The 22017-nt window shown below is 44.3% G+C and overlaps 1 protein-coding gene across 6 annotated transcripts in view; it reads left to right on the top strand.

Moving 5' to 3' along the window:
- Positions 1–1602: 1602 nt before the first annotated feature.
- Positions 1603–22017, top strand: part of PRRC2A (proline rich coiled-coil 2A) — a 122446-nt gene continuing 102031 nt past the window's right edge. For 5 of the 6 annotated variants that reach the window (XM_040323104.1, XM_040323102.1, XM_040323103.1 and 2 more), the window contains exon 1: positions 1606–1754. The gene's annotated coding sequence lies outside the window, so the exon portion shown is untranslated. Of the gene's footprint in view, positions 1755–22017 lie in introns of all 6 variants that reach the window. The other variant, XR_005743489.1, reaches the window with a different exon arrangement.

Here is a 22017-nt window from a genome sequence, read left to right as displayed (position 1 = left end):
CAAATTGATTCCAAGCATGCATGTTTTTTTTTTGCGCGTCGGAATTGCATATGTAGCACCTGGTCACTTTCCAGTACTGTGTTAAATTTAGAGGGGGTCAGAGAGTTATTCAACTCTGACCATGTTGATTTGTGCAAGCCCGTTGCTACAGGACAGGCAAAACAAACAATTGTTTGGGGCCCCGAGTTGGCCTGGGTGCCCCAACTTCCCTATCCCAGGCTGTAGCGTGGCCGAGCTCCTTTTCCTTCCTCCTGGAGTCCTGACAGGAAGTGCATACTGGAAGTGCCTCACTTCCTTTCAGTCCGGCCGGGAACACAGGAAACTGAATCTCCTGTACCACGCGGTACACGGCCCAGCCCCGGCACTATCTGATAGGGGACCCATAATGATAGAACACCGGACTAAGAGGAGGAAGAGGAGCATGACCACGCTACAGTGGCAGCCTACAGGGAAGAAGGGGAGGTGAGAATAGAAAAACATAGGGACTGGGGGGGGGGGGGGTTAAGAACATGGGTGTAAAAAAATTGTGTAGCGCTAACGCAGGTTTTGTGTGCACGAGGGGTGCTTGGGGGCCCCCATTTTGCTTGGGGCCCCCAAATTCCTTCAAACGGCCCTGGATTTGTGTAAACTTGGGCCTCTGTCTCAGCTTTGGCTGTGCTGTGGTCCATTCTGTTGTGACCAGGCAATAGATCTCCATAATGCTGGTTTGGTTCCAGTTGCTATTGGCTACCAACTGCTAGGGAGGGAGCCAGAACATTCACCCCCCTCGCTACGAGAGGACCTGTCAGCTTACCAGGTAAGGTGGTTCCTGTTCCTTTACTTGGTTACACAGCAAACTATACTCTTCTTCTTGTCTTCCCGATTAAACATTGCCCATCAATGCCGCCTATCACTGCTGCATATCAGTGCCCATCAATGCTGCATATTAGTGTCTGTTCATCAGTGCCGCATCATCAGTGCAGCCCCATCAGTGAAGGAAAAAAGTTACCTTTTTCCACATTTTATAAAAGAAACTTAGAAAAACTTTTATTGCACAATTTTTGCTCTTTTTATATATGTTTAGCAATAAGTAAAGAACCCAGTGGGAATTAAATGCCACTAAAAGAAAGCTCTATCTGTCTGAAAAATTGATAAAACATTTGTTTAGATACAGCATTGCATGACTGTGCAGGATTGTCTTGGTGGGAGCTAAAATTGGCCTGGGCAGGGAGGGGGTGAAAGTGCCCTGTATTGAAGCTGCTAATATATAATTGTATTTATTTTGTTTAATTAATTATTGTTATTTAACTGCATTTGTGGCTATGAGGTGTACCAATATGGCGCGCCCAATCAGAACGTCAGATGATCCCAGTGCGTACCAATATGGCTGCACGGATACGGAAAAGCCTTCTCAGTTACCAAGCCTCGTTTGGGCTCGGACACGTTTAATGACAACAAATGAGCAGATTGGATAATCCAACCTCGTCCTCTCTACCACTGGCCCGAAGTCCCGCCCTTCTCTTTTCTTCGGCGAATCATTCCTCCTGCCGCCGCAATCCCCGCCCTCGCAGCCGGTAGGCCTGGAATGCGGTGACGCGCAGGGTCTACGTTGTACGGAGCCTCCTCTACTCCATCTTGTCATCTATCCCCTCCCCCATCGAACTCCAAGGCAGAAGGGGGGGAAAGACAATCCGCCGCCATCCTCCTCCCGGCAGCCTTTCCCCATCCCGAAAACCCGCTCATCGGAACCCCCTCACCCGGCGCGTCGAGCCCAGGTGGGTATGGGGTGCGGGGCCTCCTCCCAGTCTACGCTGTTCCCCGATGAAGGCAGCCCCGTCCATAGAACCCCCCTACAAGACGTAGTGACGCCATTTTGTTTTCTGATCAGTCACCTACATCCTAATAACCCCCCCAGATACATTATATATACCCCCCCCCTTCTCCTTCCCGGCCTGACACCACCCCGAGGGGCCCCTACAGCCCGCCTAGGGCCACATTAACCCTTAGAGTGCCTTGTGTTCCCCTCCCCCCATCACTTCTCCATCAGTGGTACCCAATACCGCCACCTCCCCTCCCCCCACCCTACCACAGGCACCTAGGGGGGTGCAGGGCCGGCCAATCACAGCCCTGCAGCCTTATCAATAACAATTATTGATTGGCTATCAGTCCTCTCCAGTGCAGCTGGCAGAACATGGGTAGGCTGGTATGGGCGCCTAGCAGAACCCCCTCCCCCCAATATGTGATCAATTACTATACTTATATCTAGTGATTGATTATTAGTTATTGATCAGCTTATCAGGCCCTTCTCAATGCCTTTGGGGGGAGGGGTGGTATGGGTGCCTATCACAATGTATTTTATATCCTGGTCTTCTATCTGTTCTTTACTATGCTGCTTGTTTGCTTTTCTAATGATTGATTATCAATTATTGATCGGCTAATAGTCACTTTCAATGCATTTGATGATGGGCGTGGGTTATGGCGGTATTGGTGCATCAGAATGTTTATTATTTTGCTTTTTTTTTTTTTTTTGTTTACTAATTGTTTTTGCATTTCTAATGATTGATTATCGGTTATTGATCGGCTATCAGTTCAATGCATATGACAGGGGGTGGGTATGGCGGTATAGCTGCCTGTTTCAATAATTTTTATATTATTATCTGGAAATGTTTTATATTCTCGTCCTCTATTGGTTCTCCACTATAATGCTTTCTTTGCATTTCTAATTATTATCAGTTATTGATCAGCTATTGGTTCTATGACGGGGGGGGGGGGGGGGTATGGCAGTATAGCTGCCTATCGGAATAATTGTATATTATTATCTGGAAACATTTTATATCCTCACCCTCCATCCGTTCTCTACCATAATGCTTGTTTGTATTTCTAGTGATTATCAGTTATTGATCAGTTCAATGCCTATGGTAGGGAGTGGGTATCGCGGTGGTAGGGGGTGGGTATCGCGTTATAGCTGCCTATCAGAATCATTTTATATTATTATCCTCTACTATTAGAATTGATCAAGATCCCCCATCTGTTCTCTACTATACTATAATGCTTGTTTTGCATTTCCAATGATATCTCATCAATAACTGATAATCAATCAGTCCGCTCAATACCTATGGCAGGGAGTGGGTATGGCGCTATGGGTGCTTGTTTTGAATAATTTTATATTATTATCCTCTACTATTGGAAACATTTTATATCATCTTCCTCTATCTGTTCTCTACCATACTGGTTCTGTGCATTTCTAATTGGTTATCGGTTATTGATTGGCTATTGGTTACTTCAATGCATATGAGGGGGGGTGGGTGGGTATGGGTGCCTATCCAGAATTGTTTTATATTGTCATTCTTATCCTCCAGAGTTTTCTACCATACAGCGAGTTTTGTGTTTTCTAATGATTGATTATCAGTTATTGATTGGCTATTGGTCCCTTTTAGTGCCTTGGACAGGGGGTGGGTATGGCAGTAAGGGTGCCCATCAGAATATATTTCATATCATCGGCCTCTTTGTCATCTACTATAGTGCTATTTTTTTATTTTCTTATCATTTGTTTATCAGTTATTGATCAGTTATTGTCCCCTTTTCAAATAAATTGATAGGTGGTGGGTATGGGGGTATAGTTATGTGTGTATGTGTGTGTGGTGTGTATATATATATATATATATATATATATATATATATATATGCTTTTTATTATTTTGCTACTTCTCTTCTTTACTATAGCCGTTTTTTTTCCGTTTCTAATGATTATTAGTTATTGATCGGCATTTGGTCCCTTTCAATGCATATGTCAGGGGGGTTTGATATGGTGGTATAGTTGCCATTGGAATAATTTTATACCATCATCATCTACTGTAATATTATTATACTATTATATCCTCTATCTGTTCTTAACCGTAATGTTTGTGCTTCTCATTATTGACTATCAGTTATTGATTGGCTATTAGTCCTTTTTAATACCTATGACGGGGGTTGGGTAGGGTGGTGCAAGGTGCCCATTAGAATAATTTGATATCGTTCTATTATAGGAATCATTTCATATCCTTGTCCTCTATCTCTTCTCTACCATAATGCTTGTCTGCACCTCTCGTTATTGATTGGCTATTGGCCCCTTTCAATACCTATGATGGGGGTTGGGTGGGTGGTGCGGGTGCTTATCAGAATAATTTTATATCACTGTATATCTATCTCTTCTCTACTCTGTATCTAATTATTGATTACCGGTAGGTAGTGGTCCCTTTCAATGCTGACGGGGGATGGGTATAGGTGTCTTATTTTAATGCCATTTCATTTATATGTTGATTTATTTATTGAAATTTCCAGTCGTTATTGTTTAGCAGTTATTGATTGCCTATCCATCCCTTTTAATGAATTTGATGGGGGGGTGTCTGTCAGAATATATTATTGTGCTACGTCTCTTCTCTATTATTTTATCTTTCAATATATTTTTTTTTTTTAATGCTTGTATTACAATCCATTTTTGAAATATTTTCTAACTGTTGTTATGTTTTGATTATCAGTTATCGATTGGCTATCGGTCCCTTTTAATGCCTCTGATGGGGGGTGGGTATAGTGCCTGTCAGAATATATTATTATTCTACGTCTCTTCTCTATTATGATATATTTTTTTTATTTGTATTTTTTTATTGCTGGTATTTCAATTCATTTATTGAAACCTTTTTTCAACTGTTATCATGTTTGATAAGTTATTGATTGGCTAACAGCTGAAAGAGGTTTCATTAAATGAATTGAAACACCAGCAATAAAAAAAACAAAATCATAATAGAGAAGAGACGTAGAATAATAATATATTCTGACAGGCACTATACCACCATACCCACCCCCCATAAGGGCCGATAGCCAATCAATAACCGACAATTATCAAACATAACAGTTGGAAAATATTTTAATAAATTGTTATACAAGCATTAAAAAATAATTGATCTTTCTAATAGAGAACAAACGTAGCACAATAATATATTCTGACAGGCACCCATACCCACCCCTCCATCAAATTCATTAAAAGGGACTGATAGCCAATCAATAACGGATAATCAAGCGTGATCATTTTTTTATGAGGGGAAGATATGGTGGTATGGGTGCCTATCAGAATATATTATCATATTGTGCTGTATTTCTTCTCTATTATAATGTTTTTAAATATAATTTTTTTTATTAATGTTTGTATTATAATTAATTTATTGAAATATTTTGCAACGGTTACCATGTTTGATTATTAGTTATTGATTTGGCTGTCGGTCCCTTTTAATGCCTTTTGATGGGGGTGTGAGTATGGTAGTAGTCAGAATATTTCATATACTATAGCTTATATTATATTCTTGTGCTACGACTCGTCTCTTTATGTCTTTTTTTTTTTTTTTTCGTTTTTTATAATGTCTGTATTTCAATTTAACATTTTTTTCCCAACTGTTATGTTTGATCACCATTAGTTATTGATCGGCTCCTTTCAATGGTGGGGGTGAAGGTCTCTGTGCAGGCTTGGAATATTTAATTTCACTAAAATATAATAACCTTTGCAACCTTCCTTCTTTTTTTTTTTTTTTTTTTCAAATGCACTGTACGGTAAAAATCCATTAATCAAAAAAACAAAATACGAATGCCTTTTATTTTTGATGCTGATTAGTTACCAATTGCCTATCGGGTCTTTACCGTGTAGTATTGGTAATGCTATAAGGATGATGTGCCTCCAATACGTAAATGTCTTTATCAATTAACAAATGACGTTCTGATCATTCAGCTTTTGATGCGATGATATGACAGGTGGTGGGGGTGAAGCTGCAGGTGCCGGGCCGAATATTTACATTGCAGATGTTTTCACATTAATGAGCGCCTGGAAAAAATATTGATTGTCTATCGGACAGGTGATGGGGGGGGGGGGGAAGGCTTTAGGTGCTTGAAGTGCTTTGTGTAATTACAGTTCATAATATACATTTTTGTTTTTTATATACTCTCTCTCACACTCACACACACACACACACACACACACACACACACACACAATCTTACAAAAGTGAGTAAACCCCTTTCACACTGGGGAGTTTTTCAGGCAGTTTAGCGTTAAAAAAAGCACCTGTAAAGCGCCTGAAAGAAGCCTCATCCGCAATCCCAATGTGTCACCCCAGTGTGAAAGGGATCTTAGGCCTGGGGCGGGAGGTGCGGTGGTGGTAAAGCGCCGCAATTTTTAGCAGTGCTATACCGTCGGAATTGCAGAGGCGCATTGGCGGCGGTATAGCCGCGGTTTCCCATTGCTTTCAATGGGAATGAGAGGTGGAGGAGCAGTAAACACCCCGCTCCTCTCACCGCTCCAAAGATGCTGCTAGCGCCTCTGCTATTCCGACGGTATAGCACTGCTAAAAATTGCGGCACTTTACCACCACTGCACCTCCCGCCCCAGGCCTAAGATCCCTTTCACACTGGGGTGACACATTGGGATTGCGGATGAGGCTTCTTTCTGGCGCTTTACAGGTGCTTTTTTTAACGCTAAACCACCTAAAAAATGCCCCAGCGTGAAAGGGGTCTAAGTGGAAATCTCCAAATTGGGCCCAATTAGCCATTTTCCTCCCCGATGTCATGTGACTCATTAGTGTTACAAGGTCTCAGGTGTGAATAGAGGGGCAGGTGTGTTAAAATTGGTGTTATCGCTCTCACTCTCTCATACTGGTCACTGGAAGTTCAACATGGCATCTCATGGCAATGAACTCTCTGAGGATCTGAAAAAAAGAATTGTTGCTCTACATAAAGATGGCATAGGCTATAAGAAGATTGCCAAGACCCTGAAACTGAGCTGCAGCACGGTGGCCGTGGTCGACCACAGAAGTTGAGGGCACGTGCTCAGTGACATATCCAGATGTTGTCTTTGGGAAATATACATATGAGTGCTGCCAGCATTGCTGCAGAGGTTGAAGGGGTGGGGGGGGTCAGCCTGTCAGTGCTCAGACCATACGCCACACACTGCATTAAATTGGTCTGCATGGCTGTCATCCCAGAAGGAAGCCTCTTCTAAAGATGATGCAGAAGAAAAGCCGCAAACAGTTTGCTGAAGACAAGCAGACTAAGGACATGGATTACTGGAACCGTGTCCTGTGGCCTGATGAGACCAAGATAAACTTATTTGGTTCAGATGGTGTCAGGCGTGGTGTGGCGGCAACCAGGTGAGGAGGACAACAACAAGTTTGTCTTGCCTACAGTCAAGCATGGTGGTGGGAGTGTCATGATCTGGGGCTGCATGAGTGCTGCCGGCACTGGGGAGCTACAGTTCATTGAGGGAACCATGAATGCCAACATGTACTGTGACATACTGAAGCAGAGCATGATCCCCTCCCTTCTGGGACTGGGCCGCAGGGCAGTATTCCAACATAACGACCCCAAACACCTCCAAGATGACCACTGCCTTGCTAAAAAAGCTGAGGCTAAAGATGATGGACTGGCCAGACCTAAACCCTATTGAGCATCTGTGGGGCATCCTCAAACGGAAGGTGGAGGAGCGCAGGGACTCTATCATCTACCAGCTCCGTGATGTCGTCATGGAGGAGTGGAAGAGGACTCCAGTGGCAACCTGTGAAGCTCCGATGACCTCCATGCCCAAGAGGGTTAGGGCAGTGCTAGAAAATAATGGTGACCACACAAAATATTGACATTTTTACTTAGGGGTGTACTCACTTTTGCTGCCAGTGATTTAGACATTAATGGCTGTGTGTTGAGTTATTTTGAGGAGACAGCTGTACTCTGTTATACAAGCTGTACACTCACTACTTTACATTGTAGCAAAGTGTCATTTCTTCAGTGTTGTCACATGAAAAGGTATAATAAAATATTTACATAAATGTGAGGGGTGTACTGACTTTTGCGAGATGATCTGTGTGTGTGTATATATAATAACCAATCACCTTTTCTGGTGATCCTATTGGTGAATATTTAAAGGACTGATGTTTCATTCACTATTTCCTTGCAGATTGAATGTGTTTTATAACGCTGTATTTAGATTGCAGTACATGATGATGATGCATAGTTGCAATATTCATGCTGCTGCCGTCATAAAAATTTTTTTTGCGATGGAATTTTGCAAAAAAAAAAAAACTTTTTGGACAGATTGTTAAAGCGTTATTGATTGGCGATTGGCCATCCTGTTCTATCAAGTCACATCAAAACCGGTTGAGGCTGGGTTCACACTGCTCCTGGATGTGGCTCACAGCAGGGGTCCGGTGCGTCCCTCTTCTCCATTTCAGGGAGGAATCGGGCCAAATTTTTGCCTGAAACTGACCCAAAGACGTGCAAGCTGCAACCGAGATATGTGAACCGACTCCATAAAGAGCCCGTCACAATCTCCTGTCATGCAAATTGGATGCAGGGAAAACGCGCATTCTAATTCGCACTCGTGTGAACCCAGCATTAAGCCCTTACAGACACCTCGTGATTCGCACAGGAATCGCACTGCATCCCTGTGCACATCACATGCAATATCTGCGCTGTGCGATTTGAGCCATACATTTTGTATGGCTCTAATTATATTGCATTTGCACAAATGGTACAGAACCCTTTATTTTATTATTCCGCAACTGTTCACACCCATGTGGTGCATTATTGGCGTTTTTCACAGCATTTTGTGATCTGTTCCGGGGTGTACGTAATCTAACATTGACACCTGCAGAAGATCGCATTGACGCTGCACGATTGCAATGCAGTGGGAGAAACGCACAGGATTCGCTACATTTCCGGCAACGTGTCATTGTGAAGCAGGGCAAAATCTCAGTCTGCATGGTAATGTATTGAACTATTGTATGTATAAATTAAAGCGGAGGTCCCGCGAAAAAAAATATATTAAAAGACTGCAGCTGCTGATTATTATTAGGACACTTACCTGTCCAGTGTGCCCGCGATGTCAGCAGCAGAAGATGAGCAATCGCTCGTCACTCTGCTGCCCCCGCCGCCAGCCAGCCTTGCTGCTTCACTGCCCGGTTCCCTACTGCGCATGCGCGAGTAGCGCATCGCTTTCCCAGTGGTCCCAGCTGTCTCCTGGGACCAGTGTGTTTCCCAGAAGGCAGCGGGGAGGGGGGGACAACAGGAAGTGGAGTGACTCCCGTGGGAGTCTCTCCCCGGAAGTGGGTGCAAATACCTGTATTATACAGGTATCTGCACCCCCCTTCCCCTGAAAGGTGCCAAATGTGACACCGGAGGGGGGAGGGTTCCGAAAAGCGGAAGTTCCCTTTTTGAGTGGAACTCCGCTTTAAGGTTTGGGTTTGGTTTACACTGATGCAACCTAGGATCTGACTTGTGAGACCCCAAGTCCCCCCCAGCACCTTAAAGGGGTTGTAAAGGTAAACGTTTTTTTCACCTTAATGCATCCTATGCATTAAGGCAGGGTTTGACAAATTTGCTTGGAATCTAGGAGCCAGTTAAAAAAAAGTTAGGAGCCAGAAAACGCGCCCCGTCCCGCCAAGCTCGCGCGCAGAAGCGAACACATACGTGAGTAGCACCCGCATATGTAAACGGTATTCAAACCACACATGTGAGGTATCGCCGCGATCGTTAGAGCGAGAGCAATAATTCTAGCTCTAGACCTCCTCTGTAACTCAAAACATGCAACCTGTAGATTTTTTTAAACGTCGCCTATGGAGATTTTAAAGGGTAAAAGTTTGTCGGCATTCCACGAGCGGACGCAATTTTGAAGCGTGACATGTTGGGTATCAATTTACTCGGCGTAACCATGTCTTTCACAATATAAAAAAAATTTGGGATAACTTTACTATTGTCTTATTTTTTTATTAGAAAAAGGGTATTTGTTCCCCAAAAAAGTGCGCTTGGAAGACCGCTGCGCAAATACGGTGTGACAGAAAGTTTTGCAACGATCGCCATTTTATTCTCTAGGGTGTTAGAATAAAATATATATATATATATATATATATATATATATATATATATATATATATATATATATATATATATATATATATATATATATATATATATATATATATATATATATATATAAATAAATATAACAATGTTTGGGGGTTCTAATTAGAGGGAAGGAGATGGCAGTGAAAACAGTAAAAAAAAAAACACACATTAGAACTGCGGTTTTACTTGTAATGCCAACGGCCACCACCAGATAGCGCCAGGTCACAGAAGGAAGCTTGGGCCTTCACAAGGTTGCAAAGCCGCAACCTAAATTACCGGCCGTCGCGGGGCCCGCCGTGATCGCGCGGTGGTGGAGGTGGGGGCGCACGGAGACACAGGATCCTGTGCCTCCGTGCGCCCCCACCCCTCTGGGGAATTTCCAATAGCAGTGTCGGCCTTGCAGCTTTCCCACTGACTGATATTGATTTGGCTATCGATCCTTTTTTCTTGATTTGCTGGGTAGCAAAGATCCAGCAGCGGCTGCATTCCTGGAGGAACTGCATTGCTTCTAATCTAGTGTAGCAACACATGACAAACATTGATTTGTTATACAATCCATAGTTGTGCTGTTGAAGCAATATTTTGAGCAATGTTACTCCAACCTTTTTAATCCAGAGGAAACTTTGAAATCTTGAGGTCTGATGTCGCGTACACACGATCGGGAATTCCGACAAGAAAACCGTGGATTTTTTTTCTGATGGAATTTTGGCTCAAACTTGTGTTGCATACACACGGTCACACAAAATTCCGACCGTCAAGAACACAGTGACATCCAACACAACGAGCCGAGAAAAATTAAGTTCAATGACTCCGAGCATGCGTGTTTTTTTGCACGTTGGAATTGCATACAGACAATCGGAATTTCCGACAAGAACTTTTCTTGTTGGAAAAATTGAGAACCAGCTCTCAAATTTTTGCTCTTGTAAATTCCGACAGAAAAAGTCAGATTGAGCCTACACACAGTCGGAATTTCCGACCAACAGCTCACATCGAACTTTTCTTGTCGGAATTTCTGGCCGCGTGTACGCGGCATAACGGAACTTCTGCTTAAAAATATCTGACTATATTTACAAGTCACATTATATTAGTAGGACCAGTTAGTTGCAGAGGGTTTTAAATGGAAAGACTAATGAAAATGGCATAACTAGAGTATTTACACTGAGAGCAGAGTATTTCACCGCCCCCCCCCCCCCCCCGTCACACCAATAATGACCAAGCTGACGAGGGGGTTCACATGCCACAGTTGCAATGCTTCGCACCTGCGGCAAAATCTACTGACATGTAATGTACACGGTTAGGTCCCTTTCACACGGGCGGACGAACGGACCGTTTTTTATAAGTCAAGTTTACGGACTTGTAATGCATCCCTATGGGATTGTGGACGTTAGCGGATGATGCATCCGCTAACGTCCGCAAAGATCCGCTTTTTCAGATGGAAGAAAACCCTATTTTTCTTCCGTCTGGCGGAATGGATCGGATGAATACGGACACACGGTCCGTATTCATCCGATTCCCCATAGGGGAGAGCGGAGGAAAGACAGGGCGGTCCCTGCACAGTGTGCGGGGACCGCCCTGTCCGCCGACAGCTTCAGCAGGGATTTACGGATGATCCCTGCTGAGCCGACGGACACACACGGGGCCGATCAATACGGATCCGCTCCGTGTGAAAGAGCCTTTAGAGTGTTTGTTGGCAAAGATGGGGTTAAAGCAATTGGTGAGGAAGTGTCACACCGTCTGTCAGTCACTTCTTGAGCACGAGCTGAACGCAGACCAGGCTTCTGAGGAGAGTTTTCTTACCACGGTGGTCAGTGGGAAGAGTTTCTCTTACATTGGTGGTCAGTGGGGAAAAAAATGTCCCTTACATTGGGGGGGTCAGTGTAAAGATTGTTCCTTACATTTGGGGGTCAGTGGGAAGAATGTTCCTTACATTTGGGGGTCAGTGGGAAGAATGTTCCTTACATTTGGGGGTCAGTGGGAAGAATGTTCCTTACATTTGGGGGTCAGTGGGAAGAATGCTCCTTACATTTGGGGGTCAGTGGGAAGAATGCTCCTTACATTTGGGGGTCAGTGGGAAGAATGCTCCTTACATTTGGGGGTCAGTGGGAAGAATGTTCCTTACATTTGGGGGTCAGTGGGAAGAATGTTCCTTACATTTGGGGGTCAGTGGGAAGAATGCTCCTTACATTTGGGGGTCAGTGGGAAGAATGCTCCTTACATTTGGGGGTCAGTGGGAAGAATGCTCCTTACATTTGGGGGTCAGTGGGAAGAATCCTCCTTACATTTGGGGGTCAGTTGGAGGGGTGGCTCCTATATTGGTAATCAATGTAGATGTGCCCCTTACTTTGGCGGTTATGGTAGGTGGCAGATCAAGCGGCCATTACTAAAGGAACCCCTTGCCACTAGGCATGAGCTCCGGCGTGTTCGCACACTCCACATGCAGAGCTAGCCAGGAAGTCGGCGCTGCGCTAATCACAGGCAGTGAGACATTGTTCCGATGCTCAGCTGCAGAGATTGGGTAATGTCTCACTGCCTGTGATTAACGCCAAGTGGGCTCTACACTTGGCGTTTGTGAACACGCTGGAGCTCATCCCTACTTGCCACCTCTGGAGGAGACCTAGTTGGGAAAGGCTGGTGTAGATCATGGAGACGTAGTGGGCAGCTGGTTGGGAAAGGCTGGTGTAGATCATGGAGACGTAGTGGGCAGCTGGTTGGGAAAGGCTGGTGTAGATCATGGAGACATAGTGGGCAGCTGGTTGGGAAAGGCTGGTGTAGATGGTGGAGACATAGTGGGCAGCTGGTTGGGAAAGGCTGGTGTAGATGGTGGAGACATAGTGGGCAGCTGGTTGGGAAAGGCTGGTGTAGATGGTGGAGACATAGTGGGCAGCTGGTTGGGAAAGGCTGGTGTAGATTGTGGAGACATAGTGGGCAGCTGGTTGGGAAAGGCTGGTGTAGATGGTGGAGACATAGTGGGCAGCTGGTTGGGAAAGGCTGGTGGAGATTGTGGAGACATAGTGGGCAGCTGGTTGGGAAAGGCTGGTGGAGATTGTGGAGACATAGTGGGCAGCTGGTTGGGAAAGGCTGGTGGAGATTGTGGAGACATAGTGGGCAGCTGGTTGGGAAAGGCTGGTGTAGATTGTGGAGACATAGTGGGCAGCTGGTTGGGAAAGGCTGGTGTAGATTGTGGAGACATGGTGGGCAGCTGGTTGGGAAGGCTGGTGGAGATTGTGGAGACATAGTGGAGAGCTGGCTGGGAAAGGCTGGTGTAGATTGTGGAGACATAGTGGGCAGCTGGTTGGGAAGGCTGGTGGAGATTGTGGAGAGCTGTGTCTAGGAAATTTCCTTTTCTGCCTCAACAACATTTTCATTGGTTGAATAACAGGTTATTGGTATTCTGCTGTTACACTCATTTGAACTCCATCTCCGCTGCTGATTAATAATTTACAGTGCTTGGGTTTGGAGATTATGGTAACACGTTGCTAAGTGTTATTTTTGGGAACGCATGCTTTATCGTTGGTGTTGTGAATTCTGCTGAGCGTGTTTAAATTGTAATGTTGATGGGAAGACCACGGTTGTTCATTTATTGTAAACGGCTGGTCATAATAGAGCGTTGTTTTGGAACAGCATGTATCATTGTTACAAAGCAAGGAACATACGCCTGATACTTTACGTCTTGTTTACATTGCAGTTTTGATGATGGTGTGGCTGGATGTTGATCACTTAGGACTCATTCACATCAGCCAGCGCATTATACTGCAGCCAAAGGAAGCTGTGCTGATGCATTGTAATGATGAGTCACATGGTTTGTTTTTTATTTTTTGTTAACTTTATTGAGATGTCCCAAAAATGACACTGGTGCATCCCAACATGCTATGCTGCATACACATGCCCTCCTTGATCTCCTCATCTCCAAAGCACTTGTAGCTGACACGACTGTAGACCTGAATGGATCAAACTCTTCCACTTTGTCTCCGAAAGAATCTTTAGCAACACGGCTATGGAGAAGGACTTATAGGAGAAAAGGGGGCCATGGGGTTCATGTAAGTACAGCTGGTATGTTCTCCCCCCTTCTCACTGGGACAAATAAGTATGGAACAATCTTAGCCCCAGCATATCCTGCAGACAAAGGAGTGATGGCAACCTTGGATGTACATTTTATATACCGTATTTATCGGGGTATACCGCACGCCGGCGTATAACGCGCACCGCAAGCTTAGAAGGGACGTTTAGGAAAAAACTTGCATTTTGGATGCTCAGCCTTGTCGGTGTCCATCTGCTGTCGGCGGTTTTGCCCGGCGTCCGTCTGTGGCCTTGCGCGGGGTCCGTCCAGCCTTGTCGGCGTCCGTCTGCTGTCTTGCCCGGCGTCCATCTGCGGCCTTGCGCTGGGTTCGTCCAGCCTTGTCGGTGTCCGTCGCATCCGTCTGCCGGTCCGTCCAGCCTTGTCGGTGTCCGTCTGGCGGGGGTTGCAGCGTTGTGTGTTTGAGTTTGGCGCCTCGGTCGAGCTGTGGAGAGACGGATTTCCAGCCGAGCGTGGCTGAGCCTAGCCGAGTGCGCAGTACACTCGACTCAGTCTTTGTCGGTATAACGCGCACTCACGATTTTCCCATAATTTTAAGGGGGAAAAAGTGCGCATTATACGCCGATAAATACGGTATATATTTTTTTTTATATACGGCACATAATGACCTAGCTGTTTAAAACGGTATTAAACCCAAAAGCAAGCATTTATTATACTGCTGCTTACTCATTCTTAGATGTGATGACTGCATTGGTTTTCTTTTCTAGGATTTCTTTTTTCTATTTTCACTTAGTGATCAGCCAGTGAGTCTGTTTTTCAAAAGAACAAGCTCACCATACAGTACATTCAAATAAAAAGTACTGTATCAGTTTACAGAGATGAGGAAAACAATTTGCCACTGACGTGGTGCTTACAATGATCGACTTTTACTTAGAGCTGCACAATTAAAGCGGAGGTCCAGTTTAAAAATAAAAGTCCTGTCCCAGGGTGCCCGCGTCGACGGCAGCCGAAGCCGAGCAAACGATCAGGTCTCGGCTGCCCCGCCGCCATCCTCAGTGAGGGAATCGGGAAGTGAAGCCTTGCGGCTTCACCGCCCCATTCCCTACTGCGCATGCAGTAGGGAATCGTTAGTACAGAGCTTTCAAGAGCCGATCAGGACAGGTTATCCGAAATGATTCTATCGGACATGCACGTAATTTTTTTTCGTACAATGCCAGATCGTACGATTTTCGTTTTAATGAGTACAGCTGTCGTTCGAAAATGCAATACAAATGCATTACAACACATGACATCACTTCCGATTTATTATTTTTTTATTCTGCTGTATGAGAATTTTCCGGACTTTAGTAAACTCATCAGATTCGACTTGAGATTAGTATACAAAAAAAAACCTGACGATCATTCGTCCGATGGTACTGGGCACCGAGTTTAACCACTTAAAGTCCAAATCTTTTTCTGACACTTGTTTCTTAAAGGGTCACTAAAGGAATTTTTTTTTTTTTTTAGCTAAATAGCTTCCTTTACCTTACTGCAGTCCTGGTTTCATGTCCTCATTGTTCGTTTTTGCTTTGATGTTGCTGTAATTCCTCTCTGTTCTGGACACTTCCTGGTTGTCTGTTTCCTGATCACCACAGTACTGAGAGATTTCTCACTGTGGTGACTAATCAAGGAGGTGTGATTACTGTGTGTCTAAAACTTCTCAGCACCAATCCAGTTTCGTTTTGCAAAGCATCAATTCCCTCTATTGGCTCTCTGGCTCTGTACATCAGAGAACCAGGAAACAACAGCAAAAACGAAACTAAACTGTAGGTACATTATATGACTGTTTTTTATCTATTTTTAATCATTTTTAAAAGGAATCAGTTAACTATTATGTGTCTATACCCTGTAAACAGTCATTTCAGCAAAACATTTTTTTTCCTTTAGTGACCCTTTAAGTTAAAATCAATATTTTTTTGCTAGAAAATTACTTGGAACCACCAAACATTATATATATATATATATTTTAGCAGAGACCCTAGGGAATAAAATGGCAATTGCTGCAATATTTTATGTTACACTGTATTTACCCCCACAGTCTTTCAAATGCAATTTGGGGAAAAAATACACTTCAGTGAATAAAAAATAATTTTTTTTTTTTGTTTTAATGTGAAAGATGATGCTACGCCGCGAGAATCGTGATCTATCTTCTAAGCAAAAAATTGTGATTCTCATTTTAGACAGAATCGTGCAGCTAAGTATTTATGTAAAACGTTTATCCCGAAAGGGGGGAAAAAAAACAGTTTGCTGTAATTAATTAAAAAGTGTAAGCTGGAGAATTTGTTTATCTAAATCTGCTAGTACATCTATTAAGAGACTGAACCCCCCCCCCCCCCCCCCGACTGAAAATGCTGCTCTCCAAAGGTAGCCCCCCCCCCCCCCCCGAGTGTCTCCGGCAGTAACGATTTTAAGACAAAGCGCACTGGAAAAGGGTCTTATGATGAGTCCTTTGGCGTTTCAGGTGCGAATTGAGGCAAAAACGTGGACCTGATTCACGCCTGAAGCAGTGGTTTGCCTGTGAGCACCAAGGCTAATTATGGAAGAATACATAGTCGCAGATTTGGAGTTCACTGTGATTATTCCGTTTTTTCCTATTGATTGCATGTATGTTTCTCTTGTTAAAAGTTAACAAATATTCGGTCTTCTGTTGCTAAGCAACAGATCAGTGGCTTCCTAAAAGGATTGGACATGCACTGTAAATGGAATGCAGTAAACTAATACCACATTTTGCCTACAGTACAATAAATTACTTATTTATTGTGTACTTTTGGCTGGAGACAAAATTCTGTTCAATAAGTCCTGCATTAGAGGTGAACTCCGAAGACTTGATTGCCAAGGTCCAGATTATTTGTTGGCTTAATGTTCCAGTCAATTGCTTGTTTGCACTCTTATATTTCTGCTCAAGTAGACATTAGTGCCGGCTTGCCTATTGATAAATCATTACAATAAATCAAAATGTATCACTCCAGGTCCTTGATGATACCAGCTGCCCTTGTTAGGATAACGGAACCACTTCCCGGGCGACAATCTGCTATACGCCGGGCGGGAAGTGGTTAATGACCACTGAGTTCTTCTTCTTTTTATTTCATGAAGATAAATACCTTTTTTACGTCGCTGGTGTGCGATCACGTGGCCTCCCAGCTGACGTTAGAGGGGAATCTCGCCCCTCCCCCCCCCTGCTGTAGTCCACATTTCGGGAAAGGACAGCAGCGGGCAGTCACATGACCGCACACTGGCTATGGGGAAGAAGGTATTTAGATGCATGATTTAAAAAACAAAAAGCACAAATACACTGCACAGTATATCGTGTTAATACAGAGGGGTTGTCAGTTATTGTAATAACTTAACCACTTTAAGCTGGCCATAGGTCGAAATTTGGCTGGTTCAGATCTAAGGCTGCATTCACACCTGAGCGTTTTGTAGCCTGAAGCTAGAAAACGCTGGAGGGGAAAAAATCCATTCTTCTATGGAGATGGTTCACGTCTCCACTCCAAAACGCCTGAAGCTCAAACAAGTTCTGGACCCGAATCGGGCTGATTTGGGCATTTTTGAACGTTTGTATTCCCATAGAAACTAATGGAAACGCTTGATTCTATCGTGACAACGAGCGTTTCTACAGGAGTTTTGTCGCTTTAATCTGTCCTGTGAAATAGAACATTCACCCAGGAAGAAGATAAAAAAAAAATCTACAAACATAGCAACAAGTGATGAAAGAGATGATCATTTTTCCTATTGGCTAAAATTAAAAACAACGAAGTTCAAAAACGTTGGACAATGCTGTATGCAAATGCGCGAATACGTGTGAATACGCAGGACAAAACGCCGGAAAAAACGACCAAAAACGCTACGCTCAGGTGTGAATGCGGCCTAATGATCAACTCCTCTCGAACGGGACTGTTGGTAAATTTTTGCTTGATCGGTGTATTCTGACAGCTGAGTCCCCGCGAACTGAATCCTCTGTGGCCAGCTTAAGTATCTTTCTAACTATGGGCATCATGAGAGAAAGGGGGTAAATCTGCCGCATGGGGTATAAAAATATCAGCTGGGTTTTTTAACCTGGTCTGCTCTATCCAACGTGAAAACAAAAAAGTTTCCCTATACATATACTTTTTAAGCTTACAGTGGTTGTAAACCCTTACTTATATCCAGTGAAGTAACTTGCTTGTCTGAGCTTTTAGAAAACGGGGTGGAAATTTCACACTGCAGAACTCAGTTTGGAGAGCTCTAAGAGCTGATTAGTGGGAATGGACACCCCCCCCTGCACACAGCTGAGGCTGTCATTTAGAGGCTGTGTGCTGGGGTCTGGGGTTATTTTCGGGGGTTGGGCCTGGCCTCTTACTTGGTTCCAGTAAAGGGAACTTTTAAGGCGTCGGCATACCAAGACATTTTGGACAATTTCATGCTCCCAGCTTTGTTGGGAACAGTTTGGGGACGGCCCCTTCTTGTTCCAACATGACTGCGCACCAGTGTACAAAGCAAGGTCTATAAAGACATAGATGAGCGAGTTTGGGGTGGAGGAACTTGACTGGCCTGCACAGAGTCCTGACCTCAACCCCAATAGAACACCTTTGGGATGAATTTACAGCGCAGACTGCGAGCCAAGCCTTCTCGTCCAACATCGGTACCTGACCTCACAAATGCGCTTCTGGAAGAACGGTCAGCCATTTCCATAGACACACTCCTAAACCTTGTGGACAGCCTTCCCAGAAGAGTTGAAGCTGTTATAGCTGCAAAGGGTGGTCCAACCCAATATTAAACCCTACGGACTAAGACTGGGATGCCATTAAAGTTCATGTGCGTGTAAAGGCAGGCGTCCCAATACTTTTAAGACCCACATAAAGACATGTACATACCTACGTATACATGTTAAGGAGGTCTCTGAAGTAATCCCCCTACAGTGTCTGTATATACTCTCCTCTTTATCGAGCCTTTTCTCTTCATGTAGGCTCAGAAAGGTTCTTCCACATATGACGCTTCCGTGAGTGTCAGATGAACATGCCCCCCCGCTGGGCATTGTTTTCTTTCTCAGGGCGCCTATGTCACTGCACTGATGGGGGTCGGGGGGAAGGCTCCTGGGAGCCTGGTTCAGTGTTTGTGTGGGTTTTCTTCCACACCCTTAAAATATACAGGTAGGTTAATTGACAATTGCCAAGAATGGTTTATGTGTCTGACTCGGGGACATTGTAAGCAAATTTCGCAGTCGGACTTGAATAGACCATGTGCACCCTCTGTAATGTGTAAAAGGATAAAATGTAATGCAGAAGCTCTTATCCCAGAGCAACCTATCAGCAATCATCATTTTTTAATTAATCCGCAGGTCCCCTATTGGGACAGTGCTGTTGATTCTGCTGAAGACTGCAGCAGATGGAATGAGTTCCCAGCGCTGAACCTTTGTAGCGGATTTGAAGAGTAACTTCTGTTAGAGGTTTTTTTGTTGTGTGTGTGTGTTTTTTTGTCAGGAGCTACAAATACTGTAGCTACTGACTTTTTTAAAAATCAGGTACTTACCAGTGCCTGGGGTCCTGCGTTTCCTCAGTGGGTCCTGCAAGTCGCTGGTGCCGCCATCTTGAACACAAGAGGTTGCGCAGCACTTTGTGAATGGTCCTGCAACTTCTTGGGACACATCAGGCGCAAGGATGGGAGGGCGGGGCCTTTGCGAGGATTGCGAATTTATTGGATCCAGACTTAAAGGAAGCTGAATTTAAATGCACCTCCCTTTTTAAAACCGTCCATCACATTAGAATGCCAATAGGGAGACTCAGAAGGTGGGTGCATGAAAACTCAACTTTGCAGGGAAAAATCAAGAAAAAGGGACATCTTGTTTCTAGGTGTTTGTACTTGCACTGATAAAATCAGTGTGCAGTGTTTGCTAGGAACATTGCCTTGACTATCATGTTGGAATGCATTGGTTAATGTATGATGGCAATAAAATGTTCCATTGTGCTAAGAGTACATTCTCTAATTGACCCGAGGAATATACTTTGTGTCTCGAAGGCTTGCTGTAGTTTAAAATGTATTACTCTGTTCCTTTTTGTTTACCTGACCTGCAAAATTATTTCTCTATACAGGCATACCCCGCTTAAGTACACTCACTTTACATACACTCGCGAGTAAGGACATACCCCCGAGTGTATGTAAAGTGCCTTACAAGTACTGTACAGACATTTTGCAGCTGCAGTAGAAGGAGCTGAAGCTCCGAGAGCATAGCCCGCCCTGTTCCAGTGTGCCCCTGACACCCCCACTACAGCCGCTGAGACCTCAACTACAGCTCCTGAAACCCCAAATACAGCCCCTGTCCCCCTATTACACCCTAGAAGTGAAAAAAGGTATTGTTTCACTTTAAGTACATTTTCGTTTTACATACATGCTCTGGTCCCGTTGTGTACTTGGTGATGTGATGGAGGCAAACAACTCTCCCATTATTTTCTTTTAACAGAGTAAAGTTTTATTAATATTTGTGCAGTTTATACATTTAATCATTAAAAAATTGTGATCTCGATTAGAGCTGCATGATTCTGGCCAAAATGAGAATCACAATTCAACCCCCCCTGACGTTTGCCGATTCTTTCATATAACAAGTGGAGAGACTCATCTGCTCACTCAGCTGTCAAAAGAAAATATCGAGCAGTCTACAAAGTTTGGATCAAAGGGATGAACTTCTGTGTGTGTAAAGAAAAAAATCAGGCCATCTGCCAAGTTGTAAACATTGTAACTAACTTCCTTCTTAAAGGGGTTTTCCACCTTTTTTTTAAAGTTTTTATTAAAAGTCAGCAGCTACAACAAGTGTAGCTGCTGGCTTTTAATAAACTGACACTTACCTGCTCCACGGCTCCAGCGACGCGCCGGTCGGGGCTCCGCGCCTCGCCCCCCCTTGCCGGCCGGCGTCTTCATTCTTAGTGTGGGCACCCGGCAGTGACAGCTTTCGGCTTCACGGCCGGGCACCCACTGCGCATGCGCGAGCGGCAGTGTGCATGCGTGTGCGGCGCCATCCGATTGGACAGGCGCTCGCCTACAGGGAGGGGCTATGAAAAGGCGATTAAGCTAATCGCCTTTCCAGCCCCTCGGCGGAAGGAGGAAGTGTGATAGGAAGTCCCCCCCCCCCCCCCCCCCCCCAAAAAAAAAAAAATTACATGTGGCATGTAAGGGGGCGAGGAGCGGGTTAAGCGGAGGTCCATTTTTAGGTGGAACTCCTCTTTAAGTTCAAATCTTTTTCTGACACTTGTTTCTTAAGTTAAAATCAATATTTCTTGCTAGAAGATTACTAGGGAATAAAATGGCAATTGCTGCAATTTTTTATGTCGCACTGTATTTGCCCAGTGGTCTTTCAAATGCAATTTTTGGGGAAAAAATACACTTTAACCACTTAAGGACCTGCTCATGTACATATACGTCGTTTTTTTTAAAATGGATATCTCGGTGATGGCAGCAGCTGCTGCCACAACCGAGGTATCCATCTTTAGCATGAGCAGTCCTGTAAACGATAACTTCGGTCTCCGTGGCGAGATCGCCGTTATCGACGGCGGAAGAGGGCCCTCTCCCGCTCCCTCTGCCGCTTACCGGAGCCGTCGGTAGCGGCGGAGGCGATCGGGTCCTTCAGCTTGCTGTGTGGGGATGCGAGTGAGGGCAAGATGGCCCCCACCCGTTCCCCTAAGCCTAGCAGGGTGGAAGTGACGTCAAAACGTCCGTTCCGCCCATGCGTCTTAAAGGCACATTTTTTTGTTGTCTTTTTTTTTTGCATTTAAGTCTAAATATGAGATCTGAGGTATTTTGACCCCAGATCTCATATTTAAGAGGACCTGTCATGCTTTTTTCTATTACAAGGGATGTTTACATTCCTTGTAATAGGAATAAAAGTGATCACATTTTTTATTTTATTTTTTGTAGCTCAAAAGATGCGACCTATAGAATGTTTTAAACGTCGCCTATCGAGATTTTTAAGGGTAAAAGTTTGACGCCATGCCACGAGCGGGCGCAATTCTTCAGCGTGACATGTTGGGTATCATTTTACTCGGCATAACATTAGCTTTCACAATATATAAAAAAATTGGGCCAAATTTATTGTTTTG

Source organism: Rana temporaria, chromosome 9 (genome assembly GCF_905171775.1).
Source record: "Rana temporaria chromosome 9, aRanTem1.1, whole genome shotgun sequence".
Lineage (NCBI taxonomy): Eukaryota > Metazoa > Chordata > Amphibia > Anura > Ranidae > Rana > Rana temporaria.
The sequence above is the reverse complement of the archived record's forward strand: the minus strand, read 5'-3'. Positions and strand labels throughout refer to the sequence as shown.